Source organism: Coptis chinensis, chromosome 6 (genome assembly GCF_015680905.1).
Source record: "Coptis chinensis isolate HL-2020 chromosome 6, ASM1568090v1, whole genome shotgun sequence".
Lineage (NCBI taxonomy): Eukaryota > Viridiplantae > Streptophyta > Magnoliopsida > Ranunculales > Ranunculaceae > Coptis > Coptis chinensis.
The window spans coordinates 48,258,776-48,265,549 of record NC_141461.1 but is presented as its reverse complement, the minus strand read 5'-3'; the positions used below and the strand labels follow the sequence as shown (position 1 = coordinate 48,265,549).

Sequence of the window (6,774 nt, the reverse complement as noted above, 5' to 3'; positions counted from 1 at the left end):
CACTTCCACTCTCAAGAGGAATGACTTTGTAAGTGTTCAGCATAGATGAGAATTGGAATCATTGAAGTCGCATTATTAAACACACAATCTTGTTCTAAGAGATAGAAGTTTAATGAGCTGAAGGTGTCACTTTGTAGAAATTTCTAACCACCACTAGCCTTATAATACAATTTTGCTTCATTTATGTCCAATAATCTTACTATTCCTTCCCTTACATGAATTATTAATTAGTGTTTATTATTTAATAAAAAAAATCATTATGAAAATCTAAGTTTCTTTTAGGTTGACACAATAAAGAGCTGAATCTAGGATCGATTAAAGAAATTGAACATGAAAGAACCAAAAATATACTTTCTGGTATGATGCCTATTACTAGATGCTACCTTCACAGAATTGAAGTTATGCTCCATGCATCCTTGGATTCCCACCTCTACAACTTTAAGCTCCTGAGTGAGGACTGACTTAGAATCTATATGACCTCTATAAAGTTCTTTTACAGTTTTACTGCTCCATTGTGATCTCTAATATGGCCACCAAATCTAAGATGACCCCAATCTGTGTTGTACGTACTTCAAACCATTCTAATGACTTCTAAACTTTGTATTTGTTTTTTGTATGCATCATTAGGTATTCAACTTGGTTGTATTCTGGACTATGCAGTAAGGGTAACGTATGATTCAACTCTGGTTCTGAGTCGACTAGTAGTCCCACAAGATTTTATATATGTATGCACTGTTTCCTCATTCCCTTTCCACACTAGTATTGTTTAAGTTGTCCCATATTTAAATGTTTTTCACATTGTTCCATGTGTTTTATACTTCACTAATAAAAAAAATCAAACTATGAATCTATTTTCAATATTAAGAAAAGAGAGGTGATAGTTATTTTCCAGTCCTGCTGAAAATTTGAATGCCATACCTATTTATCAAGGGATCTTGATCTCCCATTGTTGGATTTTGTGCATATGAAAGTTTGAGTTCCATGTGCTGGTTTTGGTTGGCTAATAATTTGTTGCTTTTATCGTTTACGACTATAAAGTTATGTTAAAACTTTCTAGCCGACCATTACTTTTGTTATGACATGTCTGGTTCTGCTGATAGATACATGCATAATTGTTTTTGACTTCTTGTTAAACCTTCAGTCTCATTCTCTTATGGCTTCTCATAATTACTTTGTGCCTAGCTAGTACCAATTTTTGTTTAGACTGCTAGGTGTGTATCTTGTTGTTTGATATATTGTTTTTGCAATTGGTAAGCTAATTTTTCCAGCACCAAACACTACACCATAATAGGATATTTGCAACACAGACATTTTTTGCTTTGCAACAGTTATTTACCGTTAGCAAGTTGCCAACGCTTATATAGCATTAGCAATGTTATAAAGCGTTACTTTATTTCAGTGAATTTTAGGAATTAATTGATAACGCTTAAAAATTGTTTGAGAAGTGTTGCAAATTAAAATCTTGAAATATAAAAAATAATGTTACTTTCTCTCCTCTCTCTCTCTCACACCACTACACTCTCCAATCTCCTCCCTCTCTTCCTCACCACCGCTACACTCTTCTCTCGCTCTCCCTCTCTCTATTCAAGAAGCTCAAGGCTCAATACCTTCTCAAAATCATCATCTCGATCCAGATCCAGTTTTATATCATCATCTCGTATGCCATTTCTTTCTAGCCACCCCTTCTTACTTTCCAAATGAAACACTCACCACTTCGTCCCCATCTCCCTCACTTTCACTACCAAAAAAATGAGTTTACCCGACAGACCCCATAAAACCTCTGTTCCAAGTGTTTTTTAGGAAAAGGCGAAGTCAGTTGGGCTATTGAGAAATGAGAGGTTGGCTAATTTGATTGGGTGTTGTTGTGAAGGAAATGAGAGGTTGTTAGTTGCTGAGTTTATGCCTAATGAAATGCTAGCTAAACATCTTTTTCACTGTAAGTAGTTTTTTTAGTTGATTTAAACAAATGTAGGTTACTACTTATACTTAATTAGTAATGTGCTTAGTTATAGACTGTTTTGGACTATTTCTGCAGTACTTATGAGTTTGATTGTCTGTGTTATTTCTTATATTTGAATTGGTTTAATTGAAATAAGTTTGGTTGGAAATGGTTAAGGGGATACACAGCCCATTAAATGGGGCTATGAGATTGAGAGTAGTGCTGTATTTGGCTCAAGCTTTGGACTATTGCAGCAGTAAAGGGAGAGGTCTGTATCATGACCTCAATGCATATAGGGTCTTGTTTGATCAGGTATAGTGCTTCTTTTAGAAAAATGCTTATTTTCTTGTTTTCTCAATGAAAGGTAAGGTTCTTTCTATTGTTTAGACCTTATTTTTTAGACGGTTGTTGACAGGATGGTAATCCCAAGCTCTCATGCTTTGGTCTAATGAAGAATAGCAGAGACGGGAAGAGTTACAATACGAACTTGGCATTTATGCCTCTAGAGTACATGAGGACAGGTAAATACTACTTAACGAAGAGTACATTGTTAACTTTCTTTGAGATTTCGATTTAAAGCCAATTTCAGAACCAGCAACCATGATCCTTTTTATCTTGATAGCTTGTGTGAAATTTTGGATGGAACATATGTATTGGTTGTTTTTGTTAATGCCACTTAAGCTAGTAAATAATTTTTATCATGTTTGTGTTATCCAATTAGCAAGTCTGATTCTTAAACAACCATATGACATTGTGCATATTCTTTGTTCAATCTAAGCAAATGATGTTATTCGAGAGCATATGGGTGAACAACTCTTTCTGAATAACTGTTGTGCGTTCTACAATTTATTGACTTTAGTAGAAAGGTTAAATACTGCATTACATGCGAATCTGCTTGGTTTTCAAGTCTTTATGCTTCTTATCAGCATGACCAGTCATTAAACTATGCTGCAAGCAATTCTGATTTTCAATGTTTTCCTAGATTTACATGTTGTATAGCTGAAATAAAAGTCGATCAAAATAAAGTAATGTTTTTGTGTTTTTATTTTGTTTATTTTTTTTTTTTTGGGAAAGAGTAATAGCGGAAAGTGTAGTCTACAGCTTTGGAACTCTATTGCTTGACCTTCTTAGTGGCAAGCATATTCCTCCAAGCCATGTAAGTTCCTCTTCTGTCTTAATCTTAAAAATACAGGTTCTTTTCATTATTATACTATGGTTGTTGATTGGCTATAGACAAACACTTGATAAGCATCTGACTAATGTCTTGATAGCTTTAAGTAACTACTACTAGATTTCAATGCTCTTAGCTTTTGCATACATTGATATTATGTTCATTACAATGCGCAAGTGTGTTTTTAAAGTGTTATGATTGACAATGCAATATTTGAAAAGGTGAATATATGGCTTGCTGCCTTTGTGTGGTTGAGGTGGTATGACAAGTTCAATACTTGTGAGGATTGTCAATTGTTAACTAAATCATCTCCTTTTGCAATGCCTAAGATGAGATATGGTGCTATATCTGAAAAATCATTGTAGTATTCCATTATTACAATGAAAATGATAATGGTCACAATCAGATAACCAAAACAAGTATGAGATTTATAAAATAAGTAGAATGAGGGAAAACAATGATATTGATCGAGACTAAGAAAAATTATGTAGTTTTGTTCTAGAAAGAGTAAAAAAGATGAAAGAGAACTCATGATGGTAACAAAATGACATGAAAACATATTAGCTATCGAAAATCCTTTCTCAGGTCTCTTGTTTCATGGTCTGCTGCGCAAACTTAAGATCCTAAGCATAGAAATTGTATTGTGAAAAGAAAACTAGTTGTGGTTGTTTGCCGTCTATCTGTGTTAGGTAGGGGGTCAGTCACACACTGTCTTCTATTGACCTCTGTCCCTACTAGTGTCAAGCTTGGTGTTGTTTGTTCATCTCCCCAGTTTGTTAAAGAATTTGATCGTGTCCTGTTTGTTAAAAGAAAATTGATTTTGACTGATTTTTTGTTTTGTTTTGAATTGGTTTGTGGTTTTGATTTTTTTTTTGTCACTCATTTGAAAGGGATTATTTCGGCTTTGAATAATTTCAAGGAGAAAAGCTCAGAAAGAGAATTAAAGAAGCATGAGGTGACGATTTCAAGGTATATTTAACTCAAAACCTGTGAAGTCCAAATCGTTGAAGCTAGATTTCGTTATTTGTGCTTATTTTAACGGACAACATAATTGGGCTTATGTCTAAGTAAAAGTAAAAGTACTGACATTTTCAGATAAGTATCTTTATCAGGTTTGAAGAGGTTGCCTTTAGCTTTAATGGAGGGAAAGATTCAACTGTAATTTCTCTTCCATTTGTTGTCTGAATAGGAGTTCTATTTAGGTTCTTTACACATGATTATTTGCAATTGCTTGGTTTTTAAGGTTTTGCTACATCTTCTTAGGGATGGTTACTTTTTGCAAGTGGGAAAACTTGATGATTCAGACGGGAACGTACAAAATTGCTCACTAAAGTGTCCCATACGAACTATTTATTTTGAGACCCCGTATGCTTTCCCTGAGATCAATTCAGTCACTCACGAAACAGCTACAAAGTAAGAAAGCTTTTTGTTGATTTTGATTTGTCTTTATGTCAGAGTATATAAAATAAATGGCTCTTTACTTGTTCGACCAGTTATGGATTGAAAATAGAAACTATTCGCTTAGATTTCAAATTGGGTTTGGATGCTCTATTGAAGGAAAAACCAACCAAAGCTATATTTCTTGGTACAAGAATAGGCGACCCCAATGTGGTAAATGCATTTATTTTCACTCTTTTATTTTTCTCTCAGAAGAAATATTTCATTTTTATCCCAGCTGCATAGGCATTTCACATTGAATAACCACCTTTAATGGGATTAACATGATAAATTGGCATCTTTTGCATTTAATTTTTGTGTGCAAGTTGTCATTGTTCACAACTTCATATTACTTGAGCGGAGGGATACATATACATTTCTTCCTAGTTTGTCTGTGCAAAACTAAGAACATAGATTCATATTCATATTCAAAGAAAAGAAAAAAGAAAAAAGATTAATCTATTAAATAGAAAGAAAGGAAGAAGAAAAAAAGTTTGTGTCGGACACATGGACATGTTGTGCATACGGTTTTTAACCAGGGGTTCTTCCATACCCTAAATGACTAGGAAAATAATCTATTAACATAGTTACAGCTCCATAATATGTTACTTTCATAAGTAATTGTTTGTAAGGATGTGCTTTGTAAGGTCTTTAGCCAAGAATTAGTTGTGTAACTAAAGCATGGTAAGAAGTTTTTTTTTTCTTGTGTCCGACTTCATATAAATCGCCACGTCAGACACTCTGTATATGTGTGGGACAACAACATGTGTATATGTGTCAATGTGACTTGGGTTCAGACAAATTATGATGGTTTTAACATCATTCTATCTTTCTTACAGGGATGTATGGGCATTTCTTTTGACATGTAAAGTTCAATACTGCAGTCTTTATGATCAGGGGTAAGTCTCTTTTAACTGGGCTTATAGTATTTTCTAAGTTAGTGCCTCGGAAGTTCTCCTAGTGTGAGCACCACGATTTAACTTTAACCGACTCTCAATTTTTTAAATGTATATAGTGGTTCTTCTGGTTTCTCAAATTTATTTACATAGGTAATCATAAATGGTTTCTCCTTTTTACAGTTACACTTCTATCGGAAGTATATATGATACGGTACCAAATTTGTTATTGTGCATCAGTGAATCTAGCAAGAGAGATCACTTTAGACCTGCTTATCTACTTGTTGATGAACGATTGGAAAAAGCTGGGAGAGCAAAAAGGTATACACCTCCAGCTTCTGGAAGTGTTCCAGTTGTAAGCAATCTGATGAGTCATGCTCACCTCAAGCTCCTTGTCAAAGTAAAAACTTAAACCCCACTCTCTATTTTCTCAATTTTCAACTCGTCAAGTTACTATAAGGTTTTCTTTTTATGCACCGATTTTATGTAATCATTGTTTATGTCGTCGAGATATGGGAGTAGACAACAAATGCTCTATCTTTAGGGGGGGGGGGGGGGGTCAATCAAGTATTTAATTAATTGCATGAATTTAATTAGTATGATTGTTTTTCTGAGTTTATTATTTGTTTTGTGATTTTTTTGGAATTAGATGGGCTTTGTGGAGCGGCACTAGGATTTATATTGAGTGAAGTCATCGTCACTAATGCTTGTTATTGCATTTTTGAAGATAAATTTGTAACCTTTAGTAAATCTGACACTACTAAAAAAATGACATATTATGACGCTTGTTTTTTATCTATCTTGACGACTTTGTTAAAAATTGTCAAGATAGGTGTTTTAGTAATATTTTTATGACGGCTATTGCAACATTATGTCATGTATGACACAAACGTCAAGAAAATATAATAAATTTATGATGGCTATTGCAACATTATGTCGTGTATGATACAAACATCAAGAAAATATAATAAATTTATGACAGCTGTTGCAACATTATGTCGTGTATGACACAAGCGTCAAAAAAATATAATAAATTTATGACGGCTGTTGCAACATTATGTCGTGTATGATACAAGCGTCAAGAAAATATAATAATTTTATGACGGCTGTTGCAACATTATATAGTGTATGACACAAGCATCAAGAAAATAGAAATATGATGGTGTTTCTAAAACAGTCAAATTAGCAATAGAATAAACCATGAACCTTCTCACAATTTTTTGGGCACTAGCTGGGTTGGACCATTTTCGCTTTCATTTAAACCGTCAACAACTTAACAAATAAAAATGGCATTCAATTAGGGTATGGTACCCGTCAGGTGGACTCCACTT

The 6,774-nt window shown here is 33.8% G+C and overlaps 1 pseudogene; it reads left to right on the top strand.

The window, feature by feature from the left end:
* Positions 1–526: 526 nt before the first annotated feature.
* Positions 527–4,527, top strand: LOC147493340 (serine/threonine-protein kinase BSK5-like; annotated as a pseudogene).
* The last annotated feature ends 2,247 nt before the right edge of the window (positions 4,528–6,774 follow it).